At 36.1% G+C, this 21,506-nt stretch overlaps 1 pseudogene; it reads left to right on the top strand.

Moving 5' to 3' along the window:
* The first annotated feature begins 20,743 nt into the window (after positions 1–20,743).
* Positions 20,744–21,274, top strand: LOC102826469 (annotated as a pseudogene).
* Positions 21,275–21,506: the final 232 nt, after the last annotated feature.

Below are 21,506 nucleotides of genomic sequence, written 5' to 3' on the forward strand. Positions count from 1 at the left end.
AACCTCTGATTAGTCTTACACGGTCTGCAACAGGAAGTAAGTTGGTAAGTGCCATTCAGTCAGTTTCAATTCATAGTGTCCCTGTATAGGGTTTCTGAGGAGCGAATGGTGAGCTTGAAGCGCCAACCATGCCATTCAGAGCAACCTTGTAGTTCAGTGCATTAACCCACAGTACCACACCATGACTCCTAAGTAATATGTAGCTATTATATAAGTCAATAAACCACAAATAATGTGACAAACGTATGTGTCAAAATTCATTCCTTTTATTAAATGAGAGTATGACTCTATTGAACTGTGGAATTCTGGTTTTAAGAATAATTACAAAAAATATCAAGTCTAAAAATTTGAAATAACTCAGTTAATATGTTGCACTGATAAAATTTTCCTTCTCTGTGCTAAGAAATAATTGATCAAGTAATTAGAACATTAAAAAAAAAAGTCTGCTATGGAAAGAGAGGAAACAATGAACAATCTATAAAATGAAATAGTATGAAATTTATTTGAAACAATTCTTCATGATGAAGTTTGATAAAATACTGTTTAACTACCATATTGATTAATACACAATTCCTGTAAATTTGCAATATTTTACCTATTGTTTCTAGAAAAATTCAAGAGGCTCAGAAAACTTTCTATTAGAATTCTGTGCAAAAGTTTCAACTTCACCACCATGTATCATTTTGGCTTCCAAGCATAATTTTCTTTCCAGCTAATGACACATCTTGGAGATACGTATTGCACATAGCACACTTTTAAAAAATATTAAAATCATCTGTGAGAGTATGTGTGTTCATTCAACATGTTTCATTGATGCTCTTTGCTTTGCTCTCTCATATAAGCATCTATCTGAGAAGATTTATTTTTGTCTGTTTTTCCCCAAACAGAAGATGCAAAATCATTAATAGAAAATTGTCATGTATGCATGTTCCTAGAATGCCATATATATAAGTTTAAAACAAGACCTTATTTTCATTTCCAGACTTTGCCATTAATAGATATTGAAAGATAGGAAATTCTTTGTTATGAATAAAAATAAACATTTTGATTTATTTTTCTGGAGTTTTCTTTAACAGTTTAAGGCAAATTTATTTAGTTGAATTTGGGATAATTAAGTGTAATGAAGAGATCTTGGGTGGTGCGAATGGTAAATGCACTGGGCACTCTCTGAAGTTGACAATTCAGCTTCACCAGAGGCACCTCAGAAGAAAGACCTCTTTGATCTTTGGCCATTGAACACTCTATGGAGCACAGGGCTCCTCTGAAACGCTCTGGGTCACCATAAGTCAGAATCAACTTGACAGTAAATGGGTAAAATGAAATAAGGACTCTGACTATTTTTTGGTGTTTGACAGATTTCAAACCCCACCACTTATCCTGTTTCATTACCAAAATCTGGACAAATTGTTAAGAAAATTTAGGTGTTATGTCCTATAGTATTGGTAGAAAGTTCAAAGCAAACTAGCCCTGAGCTCCAAGTTTGGGTATATGGTGACCCTTGATCTAGCACCACCCACTAATCATCATCAATTCAAGCCAGTCTCCTTTCCCTGGTCTTTCAAGTTATTATTGTTGTTGTTGTTAAGTGCCATCGAGTCGGTTCCGACCCATAGCGACCCTGTACAGGGTTTCCGAGGGTGTAAATCTTTACGGGAGTAGAAAGCCTCATCTTTCTCCCGCGGAGCGGCTGGTAGTTTCGAACCGCTGACCTTAAGGTTTGCAGCCCGATTCGTAACCACTTAGGCTTGCTTAATTGAAGGCTACACACAAGTGAATAATAAACATTTTCATATCCTTTTAGTATATGTGTCTACAAAAATAATTTCTTTTAGAAAGATTAGCTGGTCCCTATGAGGTGGTAGTTAAGCACATCCTAAATTCTGACTTTCCTAAAGTGTTATTGTTAGATTGCTGTTAGATGCCTTCTCATCATTTCCAACCATGATGACCTATGTACAACAGAACAACATACCACCGGTTCTATGCCATCTCCAAATTGTTGCTATGCTTGAGTCCATTGTTGTTACTGTGGTGCCAATCCATGTCTTTGGAGATCTCCCTCTTTTTTAGCTGATCCTCCACTTTACCAAACATGATGTCTTTCTCTAGGGACATTTCCCTCCTGACAACATGTCTGAAGTATGAGAGATGAAGTCTGGCCACATAAGAAGCATTCTGGCTATACTTCTTCTAAAACAGATTGTTTTTTTGTTTGTTTGTTTGTTTGTTTTTTTGGCAGTCCATGGTACCTTTAACATTCTTCTTCAACACCATGACTCAAAGGTATCAATTCTTCTACAATCTTCCTAATTCATTGTTCGTATTTCACATGCATATGAGGCTATTGAAAATACTATGACTTGGGTCAGGGCCACTTTAGTGCTCAAAATGATCTTGAATACTTTAAAGACGTCTTGTGCAGCAGATTTTCCTAATGTAATATGTTATTTGAATTCTTGACTGTTGCTTTCATGAGTGTTAATGGTAGATCCAAGAAAAAAAGAAATCTTTGACAACCTCACTCTTTTCTCCATTTATTATGATGTGTGGCACTGTAGATTAAGCACTGAATTGCTAATCACAAAGTTGTCAGTTCAAACCCACCAGCGACTCCTGAGAAAACCTGTACAGGGTCATTATGTGTCATAACTGATACAACGACACTAAACAACAAAATCAATAACAATACAGTAGTAATGGTGTGACGCTGTGGGCTAATGCATCAGACTGCAAAGTCATTTGAACTACAAGGTCAGTGGTTCAAGCTCACCAGCTGCTCCTTGAAAAGCCTATTGCTATGGGTCAGAATCGGCTCGACGGCACTTAATGACAACAACATAAGACACTATAATGAAGAGAGAGAGAATCTGTGTATAAGTGTGTGGGTGGGAAGGCACAGAGAAGTGTAGCAAAAATCATTAAAGAAACAGTTCTTAAATCAGTTCTTAACATTCTAGAAAAAATAAGAAAAGTTCATGATTAAATGAAAACACTCTGATTCCATCAACTTCTTGCATACGGGAATGGGCATTCATTAGGTAACATTATTAATTGGAGGACACAGGAGATGATGGAGAGAAAATTTTGTTGAAGATAATGAGTCTGGTGTTAGAGAGGATGAACATGCTGCTAATGAGTAAGGATTCGAGCCTGCTACTAGAGAGAGTAAGAGTGGATTCTTACTAACGGAGTCAATTTCTTAAAGTAGGCATCAATGGAGGTTTGTTTAGATCTTTTCTTTCTCTTATCATAAAGTGTGCACTTTGATGAACCTCTGTGTATTAGGATCTTTCTCCTATAACTTTGTCATCCTTGCTTTAAGGAAATGAAAGACTTTCAGTCCTTTCACTAAAAAAAAATTTCACTCTGGATTGTTAAGGTCCTGGTATTCATCCTCAAATGCTATCATCTGCTACTCTAATTCTATAAGGTCATCAGTTTCCCTTTTCTTTGATGCATCACAGTAGTTGCATTTGATTTGTGAGGTGACTTGAAATCAGTTCCAACTAGAATCATTTCCTGGTTCTGATGAAAAACTGGACCATCAAATCCTGGACCATCCTCCCAATCTCGTTTGAGTCCATTGTTGAAATCACTTTGCTAATTCATTTTGTTGAGGGTCTTCCTCTTTTTTACTAATGCTCTACTTTATCAAGCATGAAGTCCTTCTCCAGAGACAGGTTCCTCTTGATAACATATCCAAAGTAAACAACATGAAGGTTTACCATCCTTTCTTCTAAGGAGCATTCTTGCTGCACTTCTTAATCTAAGACAGATTTGGTCATTCTTCTGACAGTGGCTGTGGTGGTTGTGCACCGTCCAGTTAGTTTCAACCCATAGTGGCCATTTATAGGATTTCCAAGGCTGTAAATCATTACATGAGCACAAAGCCTTATCTTTTCCCATGGAACAGATGGTGGATTCGAACTGCTGGTTTTGAGGTTAGCAGCCTAGCTAGCTCATAATTCACTCTACTACAAGGGATCCTTTTTCTTCTAGTAGTCTGGGGCATATTTAATACATTTGACAACACAATAATTCAAAGGCATCAACTCTTCTTCCTTATTCACTGTCAAAGTGTTGTATGTATGCTTATGAAGTGACTGGAAAATACCCAGGCTTAATTAAGTAAGGTAGACCTTAATCCTCAAAGTGCCATATTGTTTTTGTGTTTTTTTTTTTTTAACACTGTAAAGAGGTTTTTGTAGTAGATATGCCTGAAGCAAATCTGTTTGATTTTTTTTTTTTTTTAACTGCTGCTTCCACAGATGTTGATTGTGGATGCAAGTAAAATGAAGTGTTTCATAACTTTAATATATTCTCTGTTAACATGATGCTGCTTATTGGCCCAGTTATGAGGACTTTTGTCTTTTTTATGTTGAGGTGTAGTACCTGTTGTCCCTAAGGTGACTGTAGTATTTTTGATTTTCATTAGTAAGTGTTTCAAATCCTCTTCACTTTCAGCAAGCAAGGTAATGTCATCTGCAAGCTGTTAATCTGTCTTCCACTAATCCTGATGCTGCTAATTCTTCATTTTGTGTGACTTCTTGAGTTATTTTCTCAGCATGCAGACTGAGTAAATATCATGAAAGGACACAATACTAAGACACACCTTTCCTGATTTTAAATAACACAATATTCACCTGTTCTATTTGGACGACTGTTTCTTGGTCTATGTACAGGTTCCACATGAACACAATTAAGTGTTCTGGAATTTCCATTTTTCAGAATGTTATCCATAATGTATTATGATACATACAATCAAATGCCTATGTGAAGCCAATAAAACATAGGTAAATCTCTTACTATGCTTTTAGCCAAAATCAGCCATCTGACATTAGCAATGAAATCTCACATTCCCCATCCTCTTCTGAATCCAGCTTGAATTTTTGGCAACTCCCAGTTAATGAATTGCTGCAAATATTTTTGAATTATCTTCATAAAAATTTTACTTGTTTGTGATACCAAGAATATTTTTCAGCATTTTCTACTTCCTGTTGAATGTTTTTTCACTGGAATGGTCACAAATATAGGTCTCTTACAGATGGTTGACACAGTAGCTCTTTTATAAAGTTATTGGAATGGACAAGTGAGTGCTTCTAGTATTGCATCTGTTTGTTGAACCATCACAATTGGAATTTCCACAACCCTGGAGCCTTGTGTTTTACGAACACCTAAACTGCAGATTAGAGTTCTTTCAATACCCTTGGTTCTTGATCATTGGTTACCTCATGAAATGATCACAAATGTAAATAAGAAGAAATTGTAAGCTAAATATAAAATTCTAGACTCGACACAATGTTAAAAGCAATGTGTTCCGACTTTAAAAAGCAGGTGACATTCTCTTTCCTTGAGTCATGAACCAACTGTGCAGCGTTTCCATGAGTCTCATAAAATAGTGCATGTCTGTTCATTAATATTAACTATTATATTCACTATAAAATTTTAGAACAATCGAGTTTATAACACTCTGTTCTTAAACATGAGTTTTCCATAAACCGGATGCTCTTAATCCAGGAGTTTACTGTCCTTTTATTCTTTTATACTTCATATAATATTGAAGACCACTAGTATTATACTTGATGTTACAGCCACCATTACCTGTTGTTGATATTATATAAACCTTGTTGATATTTACTCATACTTTAGATACATTTTAAATAAATGATCTTTGATAGCTATAAAAATGTGGATGGTTTTTATCACTGTTGGTAACATTTCTTATATTGTTGTATGTGTATATACTGTTTCTAAAGATTTTCTCCTAACTGGTAATTTGTTCACTTTTCTGATAAAGGAATTAGAAAAACAAAAGTTTTGCATTTTTATGAGATCCTACTAATTTCATCATTTGCTATGTGTTTTTTTGCTGCTATATTGGATAATCCATGGACCAGACGAGTACAACCATGTTAATTGCAGCATTATTTCCAATGGCCAAATTGTGGAACAATTAATTAACAGCTAATTTAATGGATTAAAAATGTGGTACATGCATATGATGGAATGCTAATCAATCAGAAGAGAATGATGTCTTGATACAGGCTACAACATTGATGGGGCTTGAACATATTATAAGTGGAAAGGTGGGGGTAATTGCTTACGGAGCACTGTACTCCACTTTATAGTAATAGAAAAAGTACATTGATTAAAGAGCAGGTTGCAGGACCAACTAATGTAATTGCTGTTTATAAATTTTACACCTGTAGAAAATGGCAAAAATTGTATAATAGATACATTTGTAAAAAAAAAACAAAAACAAAACAACAAAAAAAAAAACAGCTGCTGATTCTGCTTGTGTATAATCATACACATCATGGGATTTGTTTTCTTAGTTTGGAGGTTTGTTGTTGTTGTCATTGTTAATGTGTCATTGAGTTGATTCCAACCCATAGCAACTGTTTATAGGGTTTCCAATGAGCAGCTGGTAAGCTTGAACCATTGACCTTGCAGTTCAAATGACTTTGCAGTTTGACACATTAGCCCACAGTGCCACACTAGGATTTTTATGGATCTTCTTAGTTAATTGGACTATTACCATCATGTTTAATCTTCCGTTTGTTTTATAGTACTTTGATTCTTAAAAGCTCTCAAGTGGCAAACCAGAATACAACTCACCTAGAGCAGCAAAAGAAGAGAGACAGTAATTGGAGGAAGAAATGGAATATATGGCTAGTTGCCTCCATGAGCAACTTCCTTTTTTTGATGGGAGACCAGAAATAAACTGGATGATCTGATCAAATAATCTGTACAAAAATCTGGAACAAAAGGGAGAAAATACAGAACAGGAATATCAAATTTTTATAATATCCAGATATTCTGGAGTTATGAAGTTTAGATAAAGTCCCAAAATTATTACCCTGAGATCATCATTAAACCTCACATCTTAATCAAAAATACACTCTAAAGTTTTCGTAAAATCTAATAATAGATTAACTAGCAAATAATGTCTGCTGGAGCATTGTGCGCTTTCAAATATATCTATATGTGATGAAATTAAAAACAAAAACTTGAAAGTTTAGATAGAATTTTCCGGTGGAAGGAATAATTAATAAAAGGAGGGTGAAACATCCAGAAGCTTCTGAGGTGGGACATTCCCACTTGAAAGAGCAAGTAGACCAGCCTGTAACAGCTAGGTGAACAGAAGATACTTCTTGAAAGAAAGACAAGCAGGAAAACACAAACAAAAATGGTAGTCTGATTGGCTACTACAAGCAAGTTGTTTGCCGGGAAGCCATTAAGGCAAACAGTCAATTCCCTTCAGAACAAACCATCCTTTAAGATTAAAACTCAAAGGAAACACAGGAGCAGACATTTAAGATTGCTGATAACCACGCTGGTCTACTGGTGAGTGGAAGAAGGGGAAAGGCAGCAATGAAGATATGGGCTGAGTTCGACCACATTCTACAGATTCCTGTTGACCTGGAGATGAGAGAGAAGAAGAAAGGATGGTTGGTCTGAAGTGTGGTGAGACCTTGGGACTCCTGAGCCCATGGACAAGGAGATAGCCATGGAGGGTTAGAGGTGAGAGTGAAGCATCCAGCTGATATGAAAGGAGGAAATATGCACAATATTACCCAAATTGTAAATAGTATCCATTTGACATAGCCTCGGTGGTTTGATGATCAGAACTCGACTACAGAAAGATTAAAAAAACCCCACAGTTTTAAATAAAAGAAAAAAGTGTAAATTGCTACAATTTGATTAACTTGACCTATACTTATGGATGTGTTGTTGTTGTTAAATGCTGTCGAGTCAATTCTGACTCATAGCAACCCTGTATAGGGTTTCCAAGGAGCAGCTGGTGAGCTTGAACTACTAACCATGTTGTTCAAACAATTTTGCAGTCTGATGCTTTAGTCCACTGTGCCACACCAGGACTCCATACTTATGGATGTAGTAGCTCAAAATACCAAGTGATAGGGAAGGAGTCTTCATTCTATCCCCTCTGTATGTAGGGTTGATAGGGACAGGCAACTTAGACATTAGCTGCCTAAAATGGGGGAGAGGGAGACTATAAAGGCATGAAGTGACTGGCTTACAAGTTTTTAAGAGAGAGTTTAATTTCAAAGTGTATGGAGGAAGGTAGGATCTCCACTGAATAGTTTTCATCTTGTCTAGACAGGTCTGGTAAAAAGAGATGGTGATAAGATTCATATGATACAATAGTGAGTAATTATTATCATGACTAATTGCAATCCTCACTACTATAAACATAGAAGCTTTGTAACATAAAGGGGAGAGTAGTTAATCTTACATTCCAGGAACAGAAGACCCTAGGACCATCTTGGGAGAAGAGCATGAGCAGAATGTGGGACCCTATACAGAGAAGCAGCAACATCAGAGATGGAGACAGAGATGAAGACATCGAGAGAGGGAGAAGCTGAGGACTCTAGACTCATGGAAAGAGAAAGGCTGTGTGCTGGCATCCAGAAGGCAGGCTTGCAAAATGTGCCCTTTGGTTGTTCAAATAATTATATATTCCTGTGTGTTTCTGTGTACATTAAAACAAACAAACAAAACAGAGGGAATAGTAGCAAACACTATTAAATGATTCACGGATGGGACTGTAATAATTGCAATGAAATGAAATATGATAGGATGAGTGTAAAACCTATGTCCTCCCATTTAAATTATCACTCAATTCACAATAAAAAATTAAAAAAATAAAATCTGTGACAACTTCAATATTCTCTCCATGGTTTATTATTGGTTCAAACATAAGGATTTTTGTTTCCTTTATTGTAAGGTGTAATTCATACTAAAGGTTGAAATCTTTGATCATTACTTTAAGTTCTTTTTACTTTTAACTAGCAAGGTGTGTTATCTGCATATTAGTAATTGTTAATGAGTCTTCCTCCCAACCTAACACAGTGTTCTTCATATAGTCCAGCTTTTTGTATTATTTAATAAGCAAGCCAACTGAAATAATGCAGTATCCTTGCTCTGTTTGAACAACTACCTTTTAGTGTGTGTACAGATTCAGCACGGGCATAACTAAGTGTTTTGGCAATCCCATTTAAAATGTTATCAGCAATTTGTTTTGCCCCCTAGAGTGAAACGCATTGGCATAGTCAATAAAACACAAGTAAGGTTTCAGGTACTTACTGCTTTCAGCCAAGATACACCTACATCAGCACTGATAGCTCTCCTTTCATTTTCTCTTTCTGAATCAGGCTTGAATATCTGACAGGTGGCTGTTGGTGGACTTTTGTAACCATTTTTGAATTATCTTCTACAATATTTTATTTTTATGTGATACAGATAATAATTTTTTTAAATAAAAACAACTATTCCTGGAGCAAATCTGCTACAATGTATCTCTAAAAAATGCTAAAAAGTAACGATATCACTTTGAGGACTAAGGTGTGTCTTGCCCAATCCACTGTGTTTTCAATCTCATCATATCCTTATATTTGCTAGGCAGTGAACAAGGAAAACTGTATAACAATTGGCACATTTAAATTATAGTATTGGCAAAGAAGATGGAATATACCATATAATTCCAGATGACGGAACAAAGCTGACTTAGAAGAAGTACAACCAAAACACTCCTTTGAAGAGTAGATCATTACATTTTTGTTTCCCTTACTTTGAACGCATTTTCAGTTCCTGCACAAGAATATCATGTTTGGTAGAAAGCCAGCAAAAAAGAGGAAGACCCTCAAGGTCATGGATTTACAGTGACTTCAACAATGGGATCAAACACACTACAATTTTTAGGATCTCTTGTAGGACCAGGCAATGCTTTGTTCAGCTGTGCATAGGACCACTATGTGTCAGAACCCCCTTTAAGTCATTTAATAAAAGCAACAAGAAAAACTGTCTTAAAATTTAAGGTTTCATTAAATTTGAACACTGAAGAGCTAAATTGCACAGATGAAATAATGAAGTAAAATAGTTAAGCAGAAGACTTTAAAGGGCATCTCAAGAAGGTCAAGTACCCATCCACCTATGTTCAATTGGTCTTTGACAAAGGCTCTAAGCACATTAAGTGGGGAAGAAATAGTCTCATCAACAAATGGTACTGGCTAAGCTGGACATTCATTTATAGAAGAATGCAACAAGATGCACATCTCACACTAAACACCAAACTAAACTCAATAAGGATTAAAGACCTAACTGTAAATCTTGAACTGTAAAAATTATTAATGAAAAATAAGGAGAAACTTAGGGTCTTCTGATACACTGTCAGATATAAATAAAAACACAAACAACAGAAGATGACTGGAATCTCCTAAAAATGAGACTCTTACATACATCAAAAGATGTCACCAAAAGAGTGAGATGGGAACTCAAAGATTGGGAAAACATTTTTGGCAATGACATCAAACAAGGGAATACTCTAAAATTATAGAACACTTCAACAAAAATGTATAGCTTTTGAAATTCTATATAAACTGACTCTGAGTCGGAACCCACTAGACAGCACTTAACAATAACATACTGTAGGAAAGTGAACATATATTTTTCCAATACTTCTGTGTATTCACATTTATTTGTGTAGTTTGTTATAAGTATGACAGACGCAATCCTGATTTTTTTCCTTGTTTGGGATATCTTTATAAACGTTGTTAAGTGCCATCGAATGGGTTCCAACTCATAGTGAACCTGTATAGGATTTCCAAGGAAAGGATGGTGAGTTTGAACCAAAAAATATTTTGAATATAATCAAGAAATAAACAAAGTTCTTCCAAATGAGCAAAAGCAAAGGCTGCTTATTCAGAGCTTGCTGTAGTAAGGATATCAGCCACCAACCTTTGTATGTGGCTCAAAAGCAGGCTGGAGTGTGTAAAACCTTTACAGTAAAGACGAAAGGCTTGAGTGTGCACTGATAGGGATAGAGGCTGGAGAGATGTTTGTTGTTGTTGTTGTTAAGTGCTATAGATTCACTTGTGACTCATAGCGATGTTCTATAAAATTTCTGAGGAGTACAGAAAGCAGAAAGTAGAAAGACTCAATTTTCTCCTGTGGAGTTGCTGCTGGACTCAAACTGCTGATGTTGTTCACAGTTCAGTGCTTATTTTATGGAGCCACTGCACTCTCCAGAAGAGGATGCTGGAGGCAGGCAAACTAGGAAAAATCACCCAGCATGATGGGTTGTTTGGTGCCTTCTGGTGGATTTTTTACTCTTAGTGACACTGTGTGATAGAATCTGGTGTGGTGCTACTGGTTAATGTGCTGGACTGCAAAGTTGTCTTGAACCATAAGATCAGTGGTTCCAGTTCACCACTGTTCCTCAGAAACCCTATACAGGGTAGCTCTGAGTCGGATTGACTAGACAGCACTTAACGAGAACACCATCCTTTAGGGTTTCCTAGGCTCCAATCCCTGGAAGCCATCATGGTTACTAAAGTGGAAGGTCAGCGAAATAGAAGAAGAGTTCCAAAGTGATGCATTGGCACAGTGACAGCAGCAATGGACTCAAGCTTATCAGCAATTCTAAGGATGGCACAGGACCAAACAGTGCTTCGTCTGTTGTGCATAAAGTACCTATGAGTCAGAACCTACTCCATGGCACCGAACAGCAACAGCATAAATCAGGACCAACTCCAAGGCACTTAACAACAACAACAATCTTTATGGGAACAGTTGGCTGTGGGGTCCCATGGGACAATTATAAAGGTTTTTTACAAGCTCCTGCCAGTTTTTGAGGCACAAAGAAATGCTGCAAACCCAGAAACCTTTGGTTAGCAATGAAGCTAACCAGGAGTCCTTCATGTGATTGCTCAGAAGAGTATATTTGGCTTTGTCTGGTTGGTCCTAAGTAGACAACGGGAACAAGCAACAGAGATGCTGGCAGTAACTGATTAAGTTCCAATTATAATAGCTAATTGCTACAGAATTTGTGGTTTCACTTCCTGGGTTGATAGCTACAGATTGTGGGTCAGTATTGTCCATTTGTATATTCAGACTCTCAAGTATGCATATTTTAAGTAAGCATATCTAGGACATGTAAATTAAGTAAAATCATTTATTTGTGCTTTTGTGTTGGTTTTTATATTGATTTTCTTGTTATTAAAGATGTGAGTATTTTTCATCCCTATGAGTAAATCTCTGAGGGTGTTCTCACAGCCACAAAGCCCATACATGGTTTATGTCAAAGACTGGACCCTAAACATCAGAGTAGTCATAGTCATCTAGTCAGTTTCTCACATGATTTGTATTTTGTTTACTCAGGAAGTTTTCAGTGGCACCAAAGACAATTGAAACAGTAATTCGAAAATATCAGAGAAAATATCCCTTATGCATGATCTGTTTTGCCGGCAATATGCAACATTACTCACCCTAGTATTTGGTAGCTACTTTTCTTTATAGTTTTTCTTATTCTATACTGCGTTAGAGATTATGCTTTTCTTTAAAACACAGCAAAAAAAAAAACACCAAACATAAATCCACATATACAAAACAATCAGATATGTATACAAGCAATGAGCTACAGACATGGAAACTCATTTCAGCAACATGATTCCCTAGAATTAAATAAACTGGAAATGAATTTTTGTATTCCATTCAAGTGAGTTTAATTATAGTATCACAAACAGACCATGGATGAAGTGACATTTCAAATTAGATTATTGTTACATTACAACAGTGCTGTCAAATAAAATCATACTGTGGAGTATGTGTAGCTAAAGTGCTTGTGTGGTAATGTAGATAAGCACTGGACTACTAAATGCAAGTTTGGTGGTTCAAACCTACAGCCTTTCTTCAGAAACCCTATAGAAGGTCTCTCTGAGTTGAAACCTACTTGACACCATTTAAAAAAACCAATATTTTAAAAAGTAAAAAGAAACAGATGAAAATATTTTTCTTTAAACTAATATATCCAAAATACAAATCAATACAAAAATTGTTGGTTAAATAGTTTTTGTAAATAGTTGCTGGTGCATTTTACATATCTGCATATCTCAAGTGATTATTGTCTACCTTAATGAACACTGTGATTATAATATTTAAAAATATATATATCAACTCTCTTTAGAATTATGTCTTTTATTTGGCATGGGTTTCTAGTCATCCTTTTTAATTAAGGAACCCTGTGGGTGCAGTCAGGAGTCCTGATGATGAAGTGGTAAAAGTGCTCGTTTGCTAACTAAAAGGTCCGTAATTCAAACCCCCTAGTCATTCTTCAGGAGAAAGACTTGGCAGTCTGCATCTGTAGCTACTTCAGCCTTGGAAACCCTATACAGTACCACTCTATTCTTTAGGAGTGCTATGAATCTGAATATACTTGAGGGCAACAGGTTTCTTGTTTGTTTGTATATTTAATATCAATCCTACTCACGTTTACCTAATGTAACTCTGGGTCTTCCTATCATGTCTTAATACCTAGTAGTATGCGGTGATCATTTTATTCAATAAAAATTCAAAGACAGGTTTATACTATGTTACTAATGCTATATATAAATTAGTCACTTTGGTCTTGTTGTCTGACTATATTGACATAAAATTTCTCTAAACATACAGACCTGCACAGAAGTCAGCCATTATGTCTGAAATTCCAAAACATCCCTTAATGTGAAGTTTGAAGATTCATAGGTAGCAAATTGTCCTCAGAGTTATGTAACATATGTTGCAATTTACCATAAATTTTTAATTAAAAAATTTTTAATTAAAAATATTGCACAGAAAGCAAACACCTTTCATGGGACTACCATTTTATACGTAATATATTTTCCTTTAAAAAAACAAAAAACTAAATGAAAAGTATTACCTTTCATTCTATGGCTCTTTAGTATGAGAACTGATCTTGAAGTAAATCCATTAAGAGTACTACAATTTGATAGATGGACTAGTTGTAATGTTGTTGTTGTTAAGTGCCGTCGAGTCGGTTCCGACCCATAGCGACCCTGTACAGGGTTTCCGAGGGTGTAAATCTTTACGGGAGTAGAAAGCCTCATCTTTTCCCCCGCGGAGCGGCTGGTAGTTTCGAACCGCTGACCTTAAGGTTCGCAGCCCGATTCGTAACCACTATGCTACCAGAGCAAAGAAGCCCAATAATTGACTTTATCAGATGCCATGTTAAGTTCCATTGAGTTGATTCTGACTCATAGTGATCCTGTATAGGGTTTCCAAAGAGCAACTAATGAGTTTGAGTCACAGACCTTGTGGTTCAAACAGACCTTGTGGTCCAGTTCTAATCCTACAGCACCAGGGGTATATAATGACGGCATAGTGAGTTATACATTGGACTTCAAACAACAAGGTGAGCAGAACGCATCTGCCAGCCACTCTGCAGAAGAAAGATAATCCTTTCTATTCCTGTAAAAATTCAGACTATGGTCCTCAGCCATCCTTCAGGTCTGTAACAGAACTCACCCTCAGGGCCCAATTTTCAGCCAAGTGGTGATAGCTATTTAGTTGTAGATAAACATTTAGAGGAACATTTATGAGGTGTAACCACACTTACGGTGTGAAAGGAAAATATTAAAAGTACCATGGACTGACAGAAGAACGAACAAATCTGTGTTGGAAGAAGAACAGCCAAAATGCTTCTTAGAAACCAGATGACCAGACTTTGTATCTCATACTTTGGACATATGGAAGGACTAGTCCCTGGAGAAGGACATCATGAATGGTAAAATGGAGGATTAACAAACAAAGAGGAAAACCACCAATAAGATGAATTGGCACAGCATGGTGGTGGCAACAATGGGCTCAAGCATAGCAACAATTGTGAGTGGTGCAGGACTGGCCAGTGTTTTGTTATGTTGTGTATAAGTTTGCTATGAATCAGTACTGACCTATTGGCACTTAGCAACAACAACAAACCACACTAATAAGGTATGTTCACCATGTACTGATCAACCATCTCAAAAAGAGCAGCATTTACCAGACTTCAGAAGGGATGGGAAGGAGGGTGGATGGAAATATGAACCACAGGTAGGAAGTTGAATAACTACTGTTACATGGAGTTGATTGTAATCGTTAAGATGAAACAGAGTATAAATTTTGTTGAATGTAAAACTGATGATCTCCTCTGTAAACCTCCACTCATTGCACAATAAAAAGTTTCAAAAAAAATGTGTAACCTAAGAAACTCTATATAACTTGATGGCACACAATACCAACAACAAAATTTATATGATTTTAGTATGACCATATATTTTTATTATAGTTTTCAAAATTTTGTTTAATTAAAAACCCTCTAAATTAAATGATTTTTTTTTTTCATTTGTGAAGTATTCCATCATTAGAATGTCCCATTCTGGTTTGCCTCCCATGTGCCATTCATGTATGATTGGAGATTCTGAATGTGACAGGCATTCCTACACCTGATTCTCTCTGACCCGATCCAAAAGGACTATATGTGAAGGATTCTAGCAGCTACGCAAGGAGTCCTGGTAGCACAGTGGATTACAAACTGGGCTGCTAACCACAAAGTCAGTAGCTCAAATCTACCAGTTACAGACTCCACAACACTCAACTACCATCAACAGAGGGCATGAAAAGATGCTCTAAAGAAGTTAAATGTGTTCACTTTTCATGTTTTATTCATTATTATTTATAAAGAAAAGTTATGACCACTATTGTTTGAAACAATGTGTTCTATTCACCTGTCGGGGAAAATATACGGTTTACTTTAGGAACAAATAAAATCCACTAAGTATGCTAGTATTTAGGAGCATGGGGGCTCCATACTTTATGCACAGGACTGCAAAAGACAAGGTCAGCCTCTCACCTGGAGAAAGATGAGGCTTCCTGTGCCTGAAAAGATTTACAGCCTCAGGAACCATATGTAGGGTCGCTATGAGTTGGAACCTACTCAATGACACTTCCTAGCAAAAAACAACACATCTGTATTCACTGAAGATCTTTCCATTTTAGAAAAAGATGGTGAAGTCAAGGTTAAATTTTGAAAAGACATAAGATATTCAAAATGACACCAAATATTAGGTTGTTTTAATGATGATAGTTGTCTTTTAAAAAATTATCTCAAATAAAAGCAATGACTATAATAAAGATTTATGAAGTCAATATAAATTTAAGACTAATGTTTACATCTTTAAATGCATGCTCTAGGTCTCTTTGTCTTTTAAATTAATTAAATATTGCAGATATACTAAAACTTTGTCAGCACTGATTCATTATTTTCTTTTTCCTGAAAAGTAAAATTATAATACAGAAGTTGATTACACACCATTTTGTGTATGTCTTATTAATATAAAAATAATAACCAATATTTTTTTGAGATTTTGGTGCCAGAATTGTTCTATTTACCTTATCATATAATCTATAACTAAAGTTATAGTATCTGCATATTGGGGAGCAAAGTCCTAAAAAGCTTGAAAGGCATTCTAAATAGAACCTAAGTATTCTGCCTCCAGAGATCAAAAATTAAATAACATCTTATATTATCTGAACATATAGCACACATACGCATGTATATGTACACATAAAACACTAGTAGTATTATTTTGAATTTTGAATACTATGTTGGACAATGAATAAGGAAGACCACAGAAGAATCAATACTTTTGAATTCTGGTGTTGACAAATAATATTTAAAAAGTACCATGGATGCCAGAAGATCAAACAAACCTGTTTTAGAAGAATTACAGCCAGACTGCTCCTTAGAAGCAAGGATAGTGAGGCGTCATCTCTTGTACTTTGGACACGTTGTCAGGAAGAACCGGTCCTTAGAGGAGGACATAATTCTTGGTAAAGTACAGGGTCAGCAAAAAAGAAGACCCTCAGCGAGATGGATTGCCAACATGACAGCAACCATGAACTCAAACATAACAACAGTATGAGGATGGTACAAGACTGAACAGGGCAGTGTTTCTTTCTGTTGGTCACTAGGTTACTATAAGTCATCACTGACTTGAGCAGGTCTCTCAATTTCTGCAAGTTTCAGTCCCTTCTCCTTTAATGTTTTCATCCTGGTGACGAAGATAGTAAGGAGATAAAGGTATACCAAATTGTAATGTGAAAGTTCTTTTCAGTTAAGTAAGGCAGAGGAAGGGAGAGAGGGGAACCAGGAGTGGAATGAAGTAGGGATTGTAATTTTAAGTAAGGTCTCAAAGAAAAGTGCAATGAGACAGCAGTGCTTGTACATAGAATAAAAGGAGTGCAGAAACAAGTCATGCAGATACCTGGGGGGAAATTATTTCAGTTACTAGGAGAATGGCACAGTGCCTTTGATGAAAACAGTTTGTCAATTTCTAGGAATAACTAGAAATTCAAGGTAAATAAAGTAGAGGAGGATTTGTAAGAAATGTACAGAAAATATTAAGCCTTGATGACCATATAAACAATGCGCCTTTCACTCTTAGAAACACTGGAAGACATTAGCTTGTAAGAATTTTAGAGGTGAAGGACATAACGTGATCTTTTTTTAATCATCAATCACATCAGCTGATTGTAAGGGATACAAGGAAGAATCAGAGAACTAATAATTAGGAGGTTATTATGTTAATTCAGGTGAGTGATAGTGATGCTTTGATGAGAGACGCTCAACAGATTAGCTAGCCAAAACTAAAGGAAAACTAGATAGAATCCAGAGAAGATAGACATTTTATAATGGTCTGTGTGATACAAGTACATGTTGGGAAAGGATGTAACAGAAATAAGGAAAATAAAGTGAGGGCTGTGGGTTTATGCACTAGATTGCAAGGTCGGTTTGAACCGCTAGGCCAGAGATTCAAGCTCACCAGTCACTCCTTGGAAACCCTATACAGGGTCATTATGAGTTGGAACTGACTCAATGGCACTTAACAAAAAGAACAACAACAAACATATTATATAGGAGACATCATGATAATTGCACATAGATAAAGTGAGAAGCGAGAACAGAAAGCAGAATTCTAGAACCATGTTTTGCTCTAAAGGACATACAAAATAGATTTTAAAAAAACTTTAGCAACTACCACTTCAGAAACATACCTGCTTTAATTAAAATCAACGGACACAGTTACTCCAAAGATAACCCATCTGTCAGTGTGGCATGACTCTATCAATTTCATACCAGGCCATGATTCCAATTAAAAACAGTTTTGAAAATTATTCTGAGATGATTGAAAATGTTCACAAAACAGTAGCAAAGGATGATTTCTCTTGGATATTTCCAGAGTGAGCTTTGAAAAAACTGTTGAATGCTGTGAAAATATTCTGAGCCACGTTTTGTTCTGTTTCTGAACAGTTTAAACCCCTCAGGTCTTTTAGGAATTGCTAACAAGCTCTTAGCTGTCTCCATGGCACAAAATCATTTTTAGAAAGACCAATTTGTCACGTATCAAGGCAATATGATATACACAAACATCTCTATTTTGTGTTTCTTGTCTAATTTGTCTCAGGATGGCTGTGAACTATTGAATATTTCTGGCTTTGATCAGGTAAATATAGGAAAGATGTGAATCTACCTATTTCCAAAACAGAGTGCATGTTGTCTCTTTAGTTTCAAGCTGTTTTATGTTCCTATGGAGGAATATTCTAGCAAAAGTTTAAAAGTACATATAACCATGTATATTGTAAAAACATTACAGTTATTTGTACTCTTTTTCAAGATTTAAAACAAGAGGGTGATTTGGTATTTGGATGTTGGAAGCTATGCCATCAGTATTTCCAATACCAGCAGGGCCAGTCATGGTGGACAGGTTTCATTGGCACTCCCAGACTAAGAACAGACTAGGAAGAACAGCTGACAGACAATTCTGAGGTATTAACTCCAGGTTGGAAGGTACTCAAAATATGATTGTGGAAGAGCTTATTCCTGAAGGACAGTTGGCCTTTAAAAAGTGGATGGCTCAAAATTGTAGGGCTTACATTTGATGATGGGACATGAACCAAAATGAGAAGATAAAACTGCAAACATCCATTAATAATTAGAACATGGAGCATGTGAATTATGAATCTAGGAAGAAAAGGAAGTTGTCAAAAATCAAATGTGGCTCATGAAGTTTCAGATCCTAGTCATTAACAAGGTGAAGTGGACTGGTATTGGTCATTTTGAACCAGACAGTCAGCTAGTTTACTATGCTATGAATGAAAAATTAAAGAGAAATAACACTGCTTTCATCGTAAAACAGAACATTTCAAGATCTATCTTGAAATGCAATGAGGTTTGTGAAAGAATAACATCTACACATCTACAAAGAAGACTAGTTAATACAATGCTCATTCAAGCCTACTAATAAACCACCAAAACCAATCACGAAGAAATTGAAGAATTCTTCTCACTTCTGCAGTCAGAAATTGATCAAACATGAAAAAAAAATGCATTGATAATTACTGTTGATTGGAATGTGAAAGTTGGAAGCAAGGAGGAAAGATTCATAGTTGGAAAATAAGGCCTAAGTGATACAAATGATGCTGGAGAGCTCATGTTACATTTTTCCAGACCAATGACTTAAGCATTGCAAATACCTTTCAACAACATAAAAAACAATTATATACATGAACCTCATCAGCTGTAATACAAATAAATCAAATTGATTGTATCTGTGGGCAGGGACAATGGAGAAGCTCAATATCATCAGTTAAAACAAAGTGAGGGGTCAAATCAATTGCTCATATGAAGGTTCAAATTGAGGTTGAGAAAATTAAAACAAGCCCACAAGAGCTAAAATACAACCTTTAATATAATCCATCTAAATTTGGAGAACCTTTCAAGTAATGACTTAACAAATCAAACACTATTGTCTGAAGACCCAAGGAGTAATGGGATGGAATCAAGAACATAATATAGGAAGCAAGTAACAAAGTCATTCAAACAACAGGAAAAATAGAAAAGGCCAAAGTGGATGTGAGAAGAGATTCTGAAATTTGCTCTCCAGTGTACAGATGCTAAAGTAAATGAGTACCTAAAAGAGCTAAACAGAATATTCAAAAGGTCAGCTCTGGAAGAGAAAATAATTGAAACAACATGTTCAAACCTGAAGTTAGGAAAACAAAAGGGTAGAACATGCCCAGTGTTCTCATGCAGAAAGAAGAACTGGAGAAAAAAAATTCAAACATTGAGTTACAATTTTAAGGGATTCTATGGGCAAAATTGAAGAGGAATGGTGTTGCATTCATTGTCAAAAAGAACATACCCAGATCAGTCATGAGGTACAATGCTGTCTGTGAAAGGATAATATCCATGTGACTACAGGAAAGACCAGTTAATACCACTATTATTCAAATTTATGCACCAACCAGTAAAGCCAGTGACGATGAAATAAAAGAATTCTACCAACTTCTTCAGTCTGAAATTGATCAAAATTGTAATCGAGATGTATTGTTCATTACTGGTGATTGGAATGCAAAGGTTGGGAGCAAAGAGGAATGAGTAGTTGGAAAATATGGCCTTGGTGATAGAAATGATGCTGGAGAAGTCATGATAGAATTCTGCAAAATAAATGATTTGGTCATTTCAAATGCCTTCTTCATACACCATAAGCGATGAATATACACCTGGACCTCACCAGATGGAATACACAGAAATCAAATGACTACATCTGTGGAAAGAGACAATGGAAAATCTCCATATCATCAGCCAAAACAAGGCCAGGGGCAAACTGTGGATCAGGCCATTAATTACTCATATGCAAATTAAACTGAAACTGAAGAAAATGAAAACAAGTCCATGAGAGCCAAAATATGACCTTGAATATATCCCACCTGAATTTAGAGATCATCTGAAGAACAGATGCATTAAACACTAAAGACCAAAGACCAGAAGAGTTGTGAAATGACATCAAGAACATCATACAGAGTTCCATTGTGTTGCCGTGTCCCACCACCCCCGAGTGCAGTCAAGATGGGATTTATATTCTCAAAGTCTATGAATGAATACATGAAAAATCAGCAAGAGTTCATGCTTATGACCGCCGGACTTCAGCTGGAAAGGCATCTAGTAAAGCAGAATGAAATGAGAGAAAGACAAATGGCCATACAAGTGGCTTGGTCTCGAGAATTCATCAAATATTTTGAAACCTTTTTGGCATTGCAGCTATCTCTTTAACAGCTAGCCAGGATCCATCTGACATCAGCTATGATATCTGCCATTCTACATCCTCTTCTGGATCCGACTTGAATTACTGGCAGCTCCTTATCAATAGGAATAAAAAGGAAGAAGCCAGCCTTCCTCACCCCTATTGTTCCATTAGACTTTGTCCTCACCTACCAGTATGACCTGGGCTATGGAACCCTTCTACAAAGAATGAAAGGGGAAGCCAAGAGCATACTGTACACTGAGAAGAGTATGCTGTAGCTTCCAAGAGGAATGATCACTTTTGAAAGCCTTGAAAAATCCCGAAGGGAACAGATTTGATTCTTCATCAACAAATGAAATCATGTCTGCCCACTGAACTGAAAAGCACAGAGTTGCTGACATGAATCATGGTTTCTACAGTTTTCTGAATGCATGGGATTTTGATGTAATGGATTTTGTTGTAAAATATTAAAACACAGAATGAGTTTTGTTAAACTATTTTAAATTAAAAATTTTAACATTTAATACTAAATCATGGAAATACTCTAACTCTCTTTGAGATTTTCTATGTATTGTGTTTGTATTGCCA

The sequence above is a fragment of the Chrysochloris asiatica genome, unplaced genomic scaffold (genome assembly GCF_000296735.1).
Source record: "Chrysochloris asiatica unplaced genomic scaffold, ChrAsi1.0 scaffold00032, whole genome shotgun sequence".
NCBI lineage: Eukaryota > Metazoa > Chordata > Mammalia > Afrosoricida > Chrysochloridae > Chrysochloris > Chrysochloris asiatica.